This window comes from Canis aureus, chromosome 27, assembly GCF_053574225.1.
Source record: "Canis aureus isolate CA01 chromosome 27, VMU_Caureus_v.1.0, whole genome shotgun sequence".
Taxonomy (NCBI): Eukaryota; Metazoa; Chordata; class Mammalia; order Carnivora; family Canidae; genus Canis; species Canis aureus.
The window spans coordinates 8888932-8904976 of NC_135637.1; the positions used below are offsets into that span (position 1 = coordinate 8888932).

General features: G+C 56.3%; 1 protein-coding gene and 1 long non-coding RNA gene across 30 annotated transcripts in view; one reads left to right on the top strand and one right to left on the bottom strand.

Annotated features, from left to right (window-relative positions):
• Window positions 1-16045, top strand: part of NCOR2 (nuclear receptor corepressor 2) — a 212469-nt gene that overhangs the window by 43706 nt on the left and 152718 nt on the right. For 14 of the 29 annotated variants that reach the window (XM_077875267.1, XM_077875282.1, XM_077875281.1 and 11 more), the window contains exon 1: window positions 1191-1486. The exons of 2 other annotated variants lie outside the window; for them this stretch is intronic. The gene's annotated coding sequence lies outside the window, so the exon portion shown is untranslated. Of the gene's footprint in view, window positions 1-805; window positions 1141-1189; window positions 1487-16045 lie in introns of those variants that run through there. 13 more of the 29 variants (XM_077875280.1, XM_077875284.1, XM_077875286.1 and 10 more) reach the window with 3 other exon arrangements.
• LOC144299741 (uncharacterized) lies at window positions 8552-14251 on the bottom strand. Its single transcript, XR_013366420.1, has 3 exons — window positions 14041-14251; window positions 13046-13160; window positions 8552-8696 (listed from the first exon to the last, which is right to left on the bottom strand). It is a non-coding gene; the product is annotated as an uncharacterized LOC144299741 (long non-coding RNA).

Here is a 16045-nt window from a genome sequence, read left to right on the forward strand (position 1 = left end):
TGCGGAGTTAAGTGACCTGCCCAGTGTCTTGTTGACCTACTTCCCCCTCTGCTCCTGTTACCCCCTGACCTCATCTTCTCTCTCTGCCTCACTGTATCTACTCCAGCCTCCTCTCTGCTTCTGCAACACGCTGGATGTGGTCCCGCCTCCAGACCTTGGCTGTGCTTCCTGCCTACAGCGTCCTGCCCCACATCCCCGGGGGACCCCCTTCCCTCCCCTAGTCGTCCCTGGGGATGCCATCTTGGGTAAATGTCCTGGGGCCTCGAGTTCTGGTTGCTAGGGGGCGGGGGCGTGAATCTGGAGACCCCCCAGGGGATCCAGCCGCTTCCCTTGGTGGCCACCGCAGGGAGTACTGTGGGAAGCAGAGCCCAGCCTGCCCCTGCTACAGATGGGAAGTTGACACCCAGAGGAGCTCAGACTTGTTTCTGAGTCATACAGCCGGTTGCGGCCAAGGTTCAGACCCCTGGCTGACCACCAGAGCATCCATTTTGGCCCGTGTGCGTGTGTGTGTGCGTGTGCATGTGTGTGTGTGTGTGGGGGGGTTGGCTTTGTTCACCCTCTGGGCCTGTCACCGAGATGACCCTCGTTCAGAATACCAATGCGAGGGGGTCATGTTTGCTTTTCCTGCGATTACAAGTAGGGCAGAAATATTTTTGAGGCAGAGCCTGCTCCTCCGCCATGTCACTCTGGAGGCCTGGAGGCCAAGGAGGGACCCGGCCCGGCTCTGGTTCCCGGCCAGGCCCTCCGGGGAGGAGGCGGGCAGGTCCGGCTCCCGGGAGGACGGGTCCGGCCGGGAGGAAGCCCGTTGAAGTAGGAGAATTCGGGCCGGGAGCTCGCTTTCGCCCGCGAGGAGGGAATAGTGAAGAGGTTTTTCTACCAAGCTATAAAAAGGCCTCCCAGCGTTTCAGCTCCTGAGTGTCGGCTGGAAGCCCGCCAGGGTTACCATGGCGATGAGGAATTATTACTTACTGCCAAGGCTGGGAGAAAAAGCGAGTACTTTTGGCTTCCGAACAAGAGGAGTGGACTTATGTAATTCTCTGTGTTTATAGGCCCGGAGTGGCAGGAGGCGAGGAGGGACCGCGGAGGCCCGGCACCAAGCTCTGGCCCCGCTGCGGGGTCGGCGGCCGGGGCTCGTGCCTGGTGGGCCTGGGGCTGCGGGCCGGGTGGGGGGCAGCGGGCCGGGGGAGGGGGCGCGTGGGGCCGGGCCTGGCCGCGGGGCCTCCTCGGCCGGGCGCCGTAGTCTCGCGGGAAGGCGAGCGGCCGCTTTCCGCGTCGGTCCCGCAGGAAGGATGGCTTTGATGTTGGACACCGGGTGTCTTCTGGAAGCCAACAGAACAGTCTGTGTGTGTGGACTCCACTGACCCACTTGCTGGCACATTTTACTTCTTTTTCTTTTTCTTTCTTTCTTTCTTTTTTTTTTTTGTGGGAGAGTTACTTCAAGTTGTGTTGGGAGCTGACGTGAGTGGAAGGCTGGTCATGTGCTCTGGTAAGAGAAGTTTCTGGGCTTGGTGGTGGGCAGGGAGTCGCAGAGCGTCCAGGTCGTGGCCCAGGAGGGGTGGGCAAAGACCGGGAGGCACCGGGGCATCTGTCCGGGGGCCGCCGGGCTCACCCTGGCCACGGTGGCCTCAGGTGGCCGGCCCTGTGTCGGGCGGGTGGCGATGGCGGGGTGGCGCTGGGGGACGCAGGGCCGGCGGTCGCAGTGGACCGAGTGGCTGGGGTCCGGAGAAGGGCGCCCTGCGGGAAGGGCTTGTGGCCGCCGTCTGGCCGCCGGGGTGGATGTGCAGGGTGCGGACTGAGCTGCCCGGAACCGGGGTGCACACTTCCTTGCAGGAGAGCGGGCAGGGCCGAGGGATCGGGGTGCTCCTGGTGCTGTGGCTGCGGGGTGGGGGTGGGCTGGGGGGCCTCGGGATCTGGGTGATGGGCTCCCTGGCTGCAGGGGGCAGGAGAGGGGAGCCAGGTGCAGGCAGCGCTGCGGCTGCCCCGGCGCCCGCTCCCACCGCGGTGGCGCTTGGCCGGGTGCCCATGTCTGGTTTGAAATCAGCGCCACCAGCCCAGGCTTGCCCAGGGACCTGGCAGCGAGGAACCGGCATAAACACTGGAAAGTTGGAAGGGCTTCCTGAGCTCACAAGGAGCCTTCAGTTGCAGGCACAGGGGATGAGGGAGGGATTTGTCCTGAGGTCTGGGTGCGCCAGGACCGTTGGGAGGTAGCGGATCGTCTCGTGGGGGCCTGGAGCCCAGGCCAGGGAGGGCTGGCTTCCCAAGATGGCATCTCTCATTTGCCATGGACCTGAGTTTGAATCCTGTTTCCATCCCTTTTTTACACTGGGTGGTCTTGCCTCACCTGTGTGAGCCTGTTCCTTTGTCTGTAAAATGGGGCAATAGTGGGGGGGGATCACTCAGGCTTTGGGATGAGGTGAGAGAGAGCTGCAGCCTCCTGGTTCCCTCTGGGGCCAGATTACTGGGGTTCACATCCCAGTGAAACACTTCATGGCTGTGTCTGGCCTTGGACAGATTATTTCACGTCTCCGAGCCTCAGTTTTCTTCCATTTGTCTCCACCCCAGAAGTGGTTGTGTGGCTCAAGGTGGCCCCGCGCTGCCCCTCGTGTAAGGTGTGAGGTCACAGAACTCCACTTTCTTGTCCATACAGCGGGAGTGGCTTGCAGGTGCACGGTGGTGGTGGGGAGCCAAGACTTGCCTGAGCAGGGCCCCTGTGGGCTGGTGTGGGGAGGTTCCTTTAGTGTAGACCATAAGCTTGGATTTAAGTTAGCTATACCTTGGGCTTCACCGATATTTCCTTTCTTCTCTGTCGAGAACCCTGTAGATTTGGAAACCACTGTATAGATCACGGGAGGCGGAGAGGGTCCTTCCTCAAGCCCCAGGCTCTGTTTGCATTTGGGCCTGGGCTGGGCTCCCTGGAGCTGTCCCAGTGTGTGCTTGTTTTGCTCCATCCCCCACCAAGCAGGGGCCAGGCACCCCTACTGCCTGGCGTGGCATGGGGGTTGGGCAGGCAGGGCTGGCTCTCCCGCCGAGGGTGGCAGTCATCCTGTGTTTGTAAGTGACACCGGATGCTGGGCTGGTGGCTGGCTCAGGGCTTCTCCTCCTGGGCCAGCAGGAGCCCGCAGGGAGTTCCCCAGGTGTCCAGGCGTTCCACACCAGCTGCCTGCTGTCCGGTTGTCCTCCAGCCTCTCCTGGGGACCTTGGGAAAGCCTCTGTAGCAGGGGGCCCCATGAGTGTCACCTTGCTTGACCTATTTGGGTCAGCCGCAGAGCTGGGTTGTGGGTGTCCCAGCCTTGCCCTGAGGGTTTCAGTGACTTGACGCCCCTCCCATCTGCTCTGAGGTGCAGGTGCATAGCGCTCAACACACACTCATATACACACAAATGAGTGCATGTAAAACCAGTGAGGTCTGAATTAGGTCAATTGTGTCAATGTCAATCTTCTGGTCCTGACATGGGCTTCTCTAGGGACGTTCCCATTGGGGGAGGGTGGCTGAGGATACGCAGGGTCAAGCTTTCTTTTTTCTTATGGCTGTCTATGAATCTATAGTGATCTAGGGAGACAAAGAGTAGAGGCTCAAGGCCAGGCTGTCCTGGGTTCGAATTCAGATCTGCCTGTTGGTAGCTGTGTGCATTAGAGCAAGTGGCTTGGCCCCTCCAGGCCTCAGTCCTCATTTGTAAACTGGAGATAACATTTGGTATGTTGTGGGGTGTGAGGGAAGGTGAAATGAGGTGACCATGCAAGGTGTTAAGAAAGGCACTGGTGTGTGCCCAGTGCTGCGCGGGGGGTGCTCTTTGAGTATCATCCCTGATGCGATTACTGTGTTTCTCCCCTCGCTGACTCATTCCACACCTGAGTTGGCTGAGACATGGGAGGGTGCTATATGATCTCTGCTTCTCAGACGAGGACACTGAGGCTTGGGTCAGGTGACCCACCCAAGAGCACAGAGTTTGTAAGGGCTGGGGCTAGACTTGACCTTAGCCAGAGCCTGTGAGCCCTGGTTCCTCTTCTCCTGTCCTTACCTGTAGGCTGGGCTTGGAGGCTGGGATGGGCGGTGTTGGCTAGGCTCATGAACTGTGAAAACCAGAGAGCCCTGACCTCTGGACCGCTCATTCTTCTCACTTCCTGGGCCCTCCCAGAGTCTGCCCCCTCTCAGCCACCTCTGAGGCCTGTGGGGTCACTCCTGTGATAGCCACACTTGCTTCCTCTTTCCTCCTTGCTCTCTGTCCTCTGGGCTGCATTTTTTCCTTTCTTGCTGTTTCCTGTGGCAAGGTACTGGTTTCTCTTGGACCCCTTTGCACCTCCACGGTGGATGTAACTAGCTCACCCTAGAGTGAGCTGGGTTATCCCCAGCTGGTGCTTAAGCATGAGAAATGCGTTTCTGTTCAGCCAAAGCTAATCTGAGGCTAGACACATCTCTGGAGACTCCTGAGAGAGGGCTTACAGATTTTTGTTTCCCTTACAACTGACTAGTAACTGGGCTTGGGCCTTCAAGTGTCCCCAGAGGTCCAGGCAGGGCTTGCTTTATTCCTAAGGATTTGGGAGGGTTCCAGACCATCCCAGGCTGGGGACAGGGTACTGGCAGGCCCTGCTGGGGCTGAGTCGGGAAGGGTGTCCACAATCATGTCCAATAATGGAGGCTGTGTCTGAGGCTCGGGGAGCACCACTCATAGCTCAGGGTCTCAGGTTCTGGGATTTTCTGGGCAGAGCCTGGAGGGCAGGGAGTGGGCTGAGTTGGGGACATTCCAGCCTCATGAGCATCTTGACTGTTTCTTGGAAACTCCGATCATGGTCCTGCCATTGAACCTTTGTACTTGTTGTATGTTCTTCCTGTAACACTCTTGCCTCAGGCCTCTGCTCAAATGTGGCCTTCTGAGCAGGGCCCTGACCTCCCCAAAGTTACTCCTGCCCCCTTGTACCATTGTCACTTGGGATTTATCATGTGTCTATCGCCATGTCCCCCTAACCCCTTCACCCAGGATTTTGTTCCTCTTGGTCACTACAGTATCTCTAGTGCTGGGCATGTCATAGGTGCTCTGCAAATGATTGTGCCTGACTCAGCATCCCCCACGGACTGTGGATCTGGGCCTGTCCCCTTGCAGTGAATGAGGCCTTTCTGGGGATGGATGTGCTTCAGCTGTGCCTCCTGGCAAGTCACACCCATGAAGGCTCTGGCTAGGGAGACTCAGGTCCATATCATCCCAGAAGTTCTGCATTTGAGGGCTGAGAATGCATTTTGGGGACTCAGGGTATATTAGAGTCCTTTGAAAAGCAGTTCTTGGGTGGCGCTGTGGTTTGGTGCCTGCCTTTGGCCCAGGGCGTGATCCTGGAGACCCGCGATCGAATCCCACGTCAGGCTCCCGGTGCATGGAGCCTGCTCCTCCCTCTGCCTATGTCTCTGCCTCTCTCTCTCTCTCTCTCTCTGTGACTATCATAAATAAAAATTAAAAAAAAAAAAATTTTAAAAGAGTGCCCTGTAGCAACTACACCTCCAGAAGGTGTGCATCTCCTAGATAAAGTCAGAGAGGTGGAGGTTGTGAGCAAAGCAAGAGGGGGACCTGGTGACATGGGGCATAAGCTTCGTGTATTGAGGGCTGATGAAGCAGGGCAACCATTGCGCACATGTTAATTTATGGAGTTCTTCTAACAACGCTCTGAGTCACAGAGAGGTGAGCATCTTGCCCAAAGACACACAGCTGCAGGCACCAAGTATTAGTAGGTAGACGGCATTTTGTAAGCAGCCAGGCGAAAAAGGGCCCCTTTCCCACTCTGAGCGAGCCCTACTTATCCAATCTGAGGCCCAGAGATGCCCAAACTCTTCTGGAAGGCCTGGAGTTGATTTCTCAGCCTGGCTCAGAAGCTAGAAGGCTGGAGGAGCTGGGCCCCCCCCCCCCCCCCCCGTTGTCCATTTGCATAACAATGAGCCTTTTGTCCCTGGGTCCAGCCTCCTTCCCAGGCTAATAACATAATTCCCGGCCTGTGATGTCATAATGGGCCCTTTCTGCTGGGGTTGGAGGCTGGGCAGGCAGCTGTGTAGGCTGGGCCCCAGTGGGTAATAAATAGAGAGGTGCTGATTATCGGGGGCCGGACGTGCTGTCCTTGCAGGACGTTGTTTCATCCTCCAGGAGTGGGATCTGCTTCTCTTTGACACAGGAGCAAACAGATTCAGAGTTTGTTCAGCTCCCTGGCTGAACCACTTTGCGCCTCTTCTTGGCCTGTGAAGTGAGGGTGAGTCATCCCTGGTTGGCCCTCTCTTGGAGGCGTGGGTGTGAGAGTCCCTGGCTTCCTGTAAACGTGAGGGAGGCCCCTGTGCCCAGCAGCTCCTGTGGTAGGACTGCTCAGAGCAAGTGGGCTCAGACTCTGGGCCTGTGGCTGGCTTCTCTCTGTGTCTCAGTTTCCTTGTTTACATAGCGGGGGCTCCTGCCCAGGGTTTGGTGGTGGGCCTCGGCAGGAACCAAGCTCCCTGTCAGGGGGTGGCATCAGGAAAGGCTGCTGTGTCACGGAGTGAACGGCAGCCCCCCGAAAAGATAAGCACAGGCATTAATACCCGTCTCCTCTCCCATGTGACCTGCTTTGGGAAGAGGGTCTTTGCAGACGTTTCTTGAGATGAGGTCATTTGGATTCCCCGAGGGAGCCTTGTATTCAGTGACCAGTGTCCTGATGAGGGACGGAAGAGAAGGCACACAGAGGATGCTGTGTGAAGACGGGCAGAGACCAGGGTGACGTGGCCAGAAGCTGGAGAAGGCAAGAGGGATCCTGCCCCAGAGCCTTCGGAGGGATTGTGGCCTGCCCACACCTTGATGTTGGACATTGGGCCTCCAGACCTGGGAGAGAATAAATTTCTGTTGTTTTATAGCCACCCGGATTCTGGTCATTTGTTACATGCGTAGACCTGACCAGCTAACACAGCCAGGGATGCCAGTGCTTCGGAGGTGGGAGGGAGTACTCCCCGGGGAAGGGGCGTGGGGGGTACTCTTCCACATCCTAAGCTGAGGGCCCAGGACCTAGTGAGGTAGCTGGGATAGCTGAGAATACTGCTTTGTGCCCAGTGGTGTGGGCAGCCCTGTCAGAGGGGTCCAGAACCCAAATCCACAAATCCCCGATCCTGCCTACTGCCTGCCGCTAGCTCTCCCTCCTTGGGCATCCCTGCTAAGGAGGATATAACCTGGAGGCAAGAGGCTCCCCAGATTCCATGCTGAGCCTTCCCTAAGCCCTGAACACTCATTTCCCACATGCCTGGCCACTCATCTATCACCTGGGTTGCAGCCATCCTCTGCCCTGCACCTCCCTGCCCCCTAACCTGCCTCCTTTGCTAGGAGTCCTTCACAAGCGGGGACATTGAAGCCCAGAGGAGGCAGGCTACAGCCCTCGGTGGTGGTGATGGCCTTCAGAGTCTTAGCCATGGCTAGTGGGTGGGCTGGCATTGCAGCTTCCAGGAGGAAGGGGTCAGAGCCCTGACCACATTGAAAGCTGTAAGAGAGCAGGCAGTGCAGACATGGGTAAGTTCTTGGGACACGCTGGCCTAGTGTAGGTGACACCCCAAAATCTGACTTTAAGTAGACCCCTTCTCAGCCTCAGTTTCTATGTTCAGAGAGTGGCCTTCAAGCTTTGGCTTGGAGTCTACAATAATGCTCTGTGTTCGTGGATTCAACAAGCATTTATGGAGGGCCTGCTGTGTGCCTTGAGCTGGAACTCAGTGACAGACAGAATAGGTATGGCTCCTGCCTTCATGGACCTTACCTGTGGGGTTGTGGGGAGATGGGAAATAAGGCAGCAGGGGCTTTGGGAATGAGGATTCCAGATCCTGATGAGGGAGGTAACAGAGCAGGGAGTTGGGGGAGGACTGAAGATGCCACCTTCTCCTTCTGGGACCAGGGGTGGGGATTTGCAACGAGCTCTGGGGGGCTAGCCAGATGGACATGGAGATGGCTGTGGCCCATCAGCAGTGACTTGTGGTTGCCTCCAGCTGGCAACCTCCAGTCACTTGGCCTGGACCAATGAGCAGTGATGTTGGCTACAAGACCAATGAGACCCTGACACCGGCCTGGTGGGAGAGGCAGGGATCTTCTCCAGCTTGAGCAGGGAGGCTGGGGTACGCTGGCAATGGACTCCCAGGACACAGTGGATAAGAGGTGGATGCTGGAGAGGGCTAGCCTGGGTTTGCATCCAGGCTCTGTCACTTGCCTACTATGTGACCTCCAGCAAGTTACTTAACCTCTCTGTGCCTCAACTGTGTTTCCCATGGGTATTGTAATGATTAAATGAACTGGTGATAGTGAGCACCATGTTAGCAATTAACTATGTTGATGAGTGCAAGGTGCTCACTTTGAGTTGGTTACCAGGACTGCTCAGGACCTGGAATCTGGAAGTAGAATTTGTTAATCTTCCTGTGGTCCTGTCCTGCCTGTGGAACACTGAAAAGCTTTCTTTGACCCCAGAACCTCAGTCCCCTATCTGTGAAAGGGTAGTGTAACTAACTTGTGGCTACAGGGAGGTTGGGAGGAAAAGAGGACCCTCTGGGGTCAGGGGTTGGGGGATCAGGATCTTTACCTGCTGCTGGTTTGACTCCTGATCACCACTCTCCAGGCTGAGAGCAACTGCTGTTCTACAGCTCAGGCAGCGGGCTCCAGCAGGGATGAGGCCCAAGGTGTGTCTGTGGATGCAGCCTTCACGACCTGGCTTCTGGACTGTGGTCCTGTCTGAAGGGAGAGATGGGGAGGGAGAGAGAGAGAGAGGGTGTAGCACTCGCCAGCTTGGGATTTTCCTCCAGAAATCCCTCCAGAAACAGAGGCCAGAGCCTCCACTTACCGCCTGGGGCTTGGTGGGTGGGGGTGTGCTTTCTGCTGAGGGGCAACCCAGATCTGAGTTAGCTAGGAGGGGCAGTCTTTTTTTTTTTTTTTTTTTTTAAAGATTTTATTTATTTATTCATGAAAGAGAGAGAGAGATTGAGAGGCAGAGACACAGGCAGAGGAAGAAGCAGGCTCCATGCAGGGAGCCCGATGTGGGACTCGATCCCAGGTCTCCAGGATCATGCCCTGGGCCAAAGGCAGGCGCTAAACCGCTGAGCCACCCAGGGATCCCCGGAGGGGCAGTCTTTATCTGCAAAGTTGCTGCCTGCTGGGTCCCACCCTGGGCGACTGACGGCTCTGGACTGGTCCAGGAGGTGCTTCCTATGCCAGGCTCCTGCCCGGCCTCTTCCTCCCAGGCTGAGTCTGTCCTAGGCTCCCGTCTCACTTCTCTTGCCTCCTCCTTGGCTGGCCTGGGAGAGCTCCCTCCTCACGCAGGCGGGGGGGGGGGGGACGACGGGGACTAGAGGGAGGGTAGAAATATGGTTCCAGGGAGATTCACAGGTTAGAATCTGGGTTTTCGGGGGTTGCTATTAGGTGTTTTGGTTACAGTTGGCAGACTCCCTGCTCCTCCCACATTTAGCACAAAAGGCTCAGCATAAGCTTTAGGCACAGTTGGATCTAGGGGTTCAGGTGATTGAGGTGCTCCCCATGTCCAGTCCCTGGTAGCCTAAAACAAATCATCACAACCTTGCAGCCCAGCGGAAGGGAATCCTGTTGTTATTCCCGATACTACAACAAAAGTCAGAGTGAGCTTTATGGGCTCAGGTTAAGAGTTAAAAGCATTTCCCTAAAGCAGTGACGGTGGCCCTGGTAGTGGTAGTGCTGGGGCGCTGCTGAGAGTATGCTGCTTGCCTGGACCTGGGAAGCGGGGGAGGGGGGGTCAGCTTCCTTCCGAGTCCAGGTTGGAGGGTACAGGGCCGTTGTAACCCAAGAGACATGAGGGTGCAGTTTGCAAGGAGTGGGTGGGCAGGCAGACAACAGCTACTGGCCACAGCCAGCTCACTGCATGTGTTGGAGATGAGCCAGCTTGGGGTCCCTGTCCAGTCCCCCCTTCAACAGCCAGTGTGTGTCCTTTAGAGTGGGGGTGTTACTGAATGTGCACTGGGTAAGTGGCTTCGGCCCCTCCCACTCCCTGTTTTAATTAGGGGCTTCTCCGGTCCCCCTCCAAGCCATTGGGAGAACATTCCTGCCTGTCATTCTCCTTGCCAACCCCCGCCCCCCCACCCCCCCCACCCCGCCCGCCCAGCTCCCCTGGGCTTCGCTGGGCTGTCTCTTGTGGCTTTCAACTGACCACATGTCAGAAGCCACAGGTCACCTCCTGGCAGCCCACGGGCTGTATTTGGATGTCAGACTGATTTATTGGGTTGGGTTTATAGTCCATGTTTTTGAAATAAAAATTGTAAATTGAGGGGTGTCTCAAAATCAGACTTTCTTTGCCTGAAACACTTGGAAGCTGTGATCCCTTGGGCCATAGTCTTGAGCGTCTATGATGTGCCCCCCAGCTGGGGCTGAGCGGCAGCCACCCCCTTCCTGTGTCCTTTCACACATGACAGCCACCACCTGCCTCCCTGCTTGGCATGACTCCAGTCTGGCCCTGTGTGTTCTCATCAGGGTATGGTATTCTCGGCCTGCCCTCCTTCCTCTTTTCCCCTCCTTGTTTCTGGCTTGGGACCCTCTCCCCTGGAGCCTTGTTAGTCTCGCTCCTTCTACAAACTGATAATCAGATCCCAGGGGAATGCTCGTCAGTCCTGGGCACTGAAGCCTTTGTTTGCATCTGGAACTCCTGGCTGCAGGGGCTGGAGGGCCCTTTGGATTCTCTATCATTGCTCCATCATCAGAGACTAACTGATGAACGAAAGCCCTCAGGGATGCCGAGGGGCTCCTGTGATCCACGTTGGAGCATTGCAAAGAGCTGATCGAAATGGACCGTTCCCCCTTGGCCTGGCACCTAGGGGGCAGGAGAGGCCTCCCGGCCAGGCGTGTGAGAGATGGAATCTGGAGGCCAGGGATGGGGTGGGGTACAGAGAGGGGGCCTGTTGTTGAGTGGGTGGGCTCCTAGCCCTGCAGGCTGTTGCTGGCCAAGCTATTCTTAGCAGCGGGAACATTTGTCCTCCTTCACATGTGGTGGAGGATGTCCCCCAGAGATCTGCCCTGAAATACTCAGGACGACCCCATAAATTCCTCAGAAGGCTGTCCTTGAGGGACCAGTGTGTTTGGAGGAGGGGCTGGAGGAGGCGTTTCCGGCAGCTGCACAGCTGTAGACACATTTGCCAGATGTTGATGCAGGGAAGTTGGTGGGAACCCAGAGTCAAGCTGCCCCTTGACTGGCAGTGGCCCCCTGCACCCTCAGGGTCTTGGTGAATGATGGGTGGAGCTGACAGCCTGGCAGCCCCTCCCTGCATCCTGGCCTTTCAGTCATCTCCCAGACTGCCCAGGTTGGGAGCAAGGTCTTGACTCTGGTCCCTCTCAGTGCCTGGCAAGGAGGGGCTGCTGCATGCCAAGACTCCTGGCAGGGCCTCTGGCAACGCCATCTCTCTTGTGGGGCAGTCTTGGGCAGTTGGAGCCACCACAGAGTAATACCAGCCCAGCTGGATGACTTGACTAGCAATCAGAGAGGTCTCCCTGGAGGAGGTATGTGGTTTGTTTTGTTTTTCTTATTTTTAAAAAACTTTAAATTGTGGTAAAATAACAATTTTACCATCTCAACCATTTTTAAGTGTATAGTTCAGTAGCATTAAGTACATTCACATGGTTGTGCAATCATCCACCACCTTCGTCTCCAGAACTTTCTCATCCTGCAAAACAGAAACTGTTCCTGTTAAATGCTAACTCCCATACTCCTTCTTCCAGGTCCTGGGAGCCACCCTTCTACTTTGTGTCTTTATGAATCTAACTATTCTAGGCACCTCCTATGAGTGAAATCATAGTGTGTCCTTTTGTGTCTGGCTTATTTCACTCAGCAGAATGTCTAGAGCTGTGCGCTGTGGCCCATTTACTCCTGGGTTCCCATCCAGGAAGTGAAGTGGTCAGACCCAGGACCCCAAGCCCCACATCCTCAACGATCCCCAGGGCCTGGATTAGTAATGCTGTCCCAGGCTCTGTGAGTGGGTGAGCATCCACTGTGAGCGGGCACTGTGCTGAGCCCCAACACACCCTGCCACGACTGGCCCCTACTGTCCACCCTGCAGTGGGCCTTGATCTACTGTGAGGCCCCTGGGGTGGAGGGTCCAGCGGTTTGGTTTGCCCAGGCTGGTGCCAGTGTCCCCCTGCCACTGCCTGGACACCAGCATCTTCTTTGGTTCCCCCCTTCCCTCTGCAGAAAAAATCGCTGTTGGGAAGGCCAGATGGAAGAGCAGGGCCTAATGGAAAACACATCTCTCTCAGGACGCCCAGAACCTAATGAGGAAGAGCCAGGAAAAATCCGGCGTCATGTTTGTGAGACACCCAGGAGGGAGGGATAGCGCGGCATGGCTCTCGTGTGGAACCTTGTGACCTCGTGTGCGGGGACGGCTTGTCCTGATTGTGGCTTCCCTCTCCTCACTTCCTTTTAAAATTAAAAGAGGGAAAAGGGGGTCCAGGAGGAAGTGATTTTGAGCATATCTGGCTGGGGCTGGGCGACCTGGACATAAATGTACAGGATTACATAAATGTAAATCCAATTAAATTAGAGACAGAAACGGGCCTCTTCGGTGGCCCCAAGCAGTGCCACGCTGTTTCTGCTTACTGTGGACAGTGTGCAGGGCTGGACCTGGCTGCCTCTGGCTGTGTGACCTCAGGCAAGTGAGCTCACCTCCCTGAGCCTCGGCTTCTCGGTCTGTTGAACGGGGTGGTCCAGTTTGGCGAGGGAAGTTGGAGCCTTCCCCTGTGTGGGTGCCTGATACACATCACCTGTGAAGCAGGTGGAGCTGCCGATTCCAAGGCAGGTAGGAGGGACCTGGGAGGGCTGCACCAAGCAGAATTGGGGGGTGGCAGAGGTTCTTGTGCTGGCTGGGGATCCTTTACAGGGGAGGTGAGAGGTGGGGTGGGTGCTGGGGGTGTGTTTGGATCCAGGCCTCTGTCTTTCCTGGAAGGCTGGTGTAGGCTGTGGCCAGTCCAGGGCTCTGTTCTTGCACCTGGACCTGGAGCTTTGGTCCTCACGGCTCTGGGTGTGGTTCCCCTGGAATGTCTGAAGTGGGCTTGGTCCAGGTCGCTCTGCTCACCTCCCTGGGTGCCCGGACCTTGTGGGCTATGGGATCCAGCCTTGGAGGGCAGAGTCGGGCCATGGGGCACCAGCCTGCCGAGTGCTTGCCTCTTTTTGGGCCTCAGTTTCCCCACCTGCAGAAGGAGAGTGTTGAGTGAGGGCAGCCCCTTCCTCACTAGTCCAGACCCTGTGAGGCGAGGCTCACCCCTCCCTCGGGGAGCTCTCTGCCTTCCTCTGTGTTCAGGTGTGGGTCTCCCCAGTCCTGCATAGCCTCCATGCTCTGGGAACTTGCTCTGCCATTTATTTGATCAGGCCCAGCCTTGGTTTGCTCATCTGCAAAGTGGGGAGGGTGATAGCATCTGCCAAAAGATTAATATTGCCACCATTATTATCATTAACTTGCCTCCCCCACGCCCACCCCCAACTCCCCATGTTTTGAGTGGCGGAGGGTACTTGAGCCCTCGGCCTTATTTGGGGAACTCTTCTGTGGGTGTTGAGCTTCCTGTGGTTCTTTTCTCAATGAATCTTTCTACCTGTCTCTCCTTGTTCTGATTCTGGAGTTTGAGACTGGATGTGGTTTTCCCCAGGGTCCTTTTTGCCCAGCAGTCTGGGGCTTGGGGGGCAGTTGTGCAGGTTTGGGGGTTCATGGGGGTGATGGTGCTCGTGTGTCCACAGCCTTGGCTGGCAGAGAGCCTGATATAGGAGTATTGGTGGAATAAGGCCATGCTTGGGTCTGGGGGTTGCTTTAAAAAGAGACCCAAAAAACCATGGATAGTGGGACAGTTAAATTGATGTCTATCCACTGATTTGTCTGTCCATCTATCCATCCATCCATTCATCCATCTCCCCCCTCCTCCCTCCCTCCCTCCCTCCCTCCCTCCCTCCCTCCCTCCCTCCCTCCCTTCCTTCCTTCCTTCCTTCCTTCCTTCCTTCCTTCCTTCCTTCATCTCTCCTTCATCTATCTGTCTATCCACCCACCCCACCTTCCCCCTCCATCCATCCTCTGTTGAGTACCTTGGGTGAGGAGGTGCTTCTTCTGTTGGGACAGGCCTGTCATTGGATGTGAGTTCTGGTTGGCAGCAGTTTTTGTCCAACTGGTCCACTGATATGACCTCAGTGCTCAGCACAGTGCCCGCACATCAGAGATGCTCAAATAAGTTCCTGATTGACCAGAATGGGACAGAGACCCACTTGGGGTGGGTTTGTCTTCACTGGCCTCAGTTTGGGGGTGGGCAGGCAGGACTCCTGTGAGTGGCACTCTGGGTTCTGAGTACAGTGACCACAGTCCCCTCAGGGCTGCTGCTCTTTGGACAGAGGTGTGAGCAAGTCTTGGTTGGGTTCCTGGCTCGTTTTTGGGGAGCCCAGAGAGCTCTCTGCTGGGTCAGTGCCATTCCTGCTGGGCCTGCCTATATGAATGGGTGGGCAGGGGCTTGTTTTCTATGGGATCCTGAATGGTGGCTTTAACAGTGTTAAGATTCTGGGTGGGTTGATCCTTTTACCCACATACGATACACAGAGGCCTGGACCCATTACTCCCTGATGGGAGACACAGCTGAAATTCCTTTAACCCAGGGGCACCTACCCTTCCAGGGTAGGCTTGATGGGGAGACCTTGAGCATCACCGCTGCCCAGAGGGGTGGCCCTTCCCTTTCTCACTTTGAGTGAAAGCCTGTGTGACATGACCTCACAGGGCCCTGCCTTGTTCCTCCCTGCTGTTCTTTCTCCCCCTCAGGGCCTCTGAGCTGTCTGTTCCCTCTGCCTGGAACAGCTTCCTCAGACATCTGCATGCTTCTCTTCTCCCCTTTCTCTCCCTTTCCACCTCTTTGCCCAAAGACACTTTCTGGTGAAGCTGTCCTGACCACACACACCCCCATCCCCTGTCGGCCCTCCTCATGCCTCTTGCTTCTGTTTTTCTCCACACCACAAACACCTTCCAGCATTCCTGCTGTGACTGCTGTCTTGCCTGCTTGAATGGCAGCTCAGCAAAGGCAGTGTTTGGGATCTTTTACTTGCTACTGCACTTCAGTACCTGCCCCCAAAGTTTCCTGGTTGGTTCCTGGTGGTTGACGGTGGTGAGCTGCTGGGGCTGGGGACAGGGCACCCTGTCTTCAGAGCGCCGTGCAGGCTCCTCTGAGCTCACTGGGGCCACCTCCTGTGGGGCTTTCTGTGTTGTGGACCCAGCTGAGAGCCAGCTCCCTGAGCGTCCGTTCTGTGCCAGGAGGCCCTGCTGAAGGTGGCAGGAGATACTTGGCCAGCTCCCTGTTTTTACAGCACACCAGAAACTAGAACCTCAAGGTGTCAACAGCTTCGTTCTAGCTGGTGTTTCTGCCACATCTTAACCTTACATCCCGGAACAGCTTCCGTGCTCACGTTCCCTGTGTTGGCTGGCTTTGGCTCTCTGTTCTCCGGGGGGGCCAGGCTGTTTGGTAGATGTTTGTTGGATGCCTACTGTGTGCCAGGCACTGTGCCAGGCTTGGAATTATAGCAGTGAACAAAAAATATTTATTGAGCACCTACCATATTGGGTTAAATGGGGTTCCCCCCCTTAATTCATGTCCACCCAGAATCTGGGAATGTGATCTTGTTTGGAGAGAGGGTCTTTGCAGATGAGGGTATCCTGGATGAGGGTGGGCCTGGAACCCAATGACTGGGGTCCTACTTAGAGGAGAGGATGCACAGACAGCAGGGGCCAGGCCAGGTATGATCAGCAGAGACTGAAGTGAGGTGGCCATAGGCCAAGGGGTGCCTGGGGCCACTAGCAGCTGGAGAAGGCTGGAAGGATCCTGGAGCTTCTAGGTGGGGGAGCGTGGCCCTGCCCACATCTTGACTTGGGACTCCTGGCCTCCAAAACAGTGAGAGAGAAGGCATTTGGTTTGTTTTTAGCCATCTAGTACATGGTCATTTGTTTTTCGAGGTTCCAGAGCACCAGCATACCTACTACGTGCCAGATGCTCGCAGGGATTCAGCAGCAACTTGTGTAGTCACTTCCTGATGGTCACACACTCTTCTAGATGCTTGC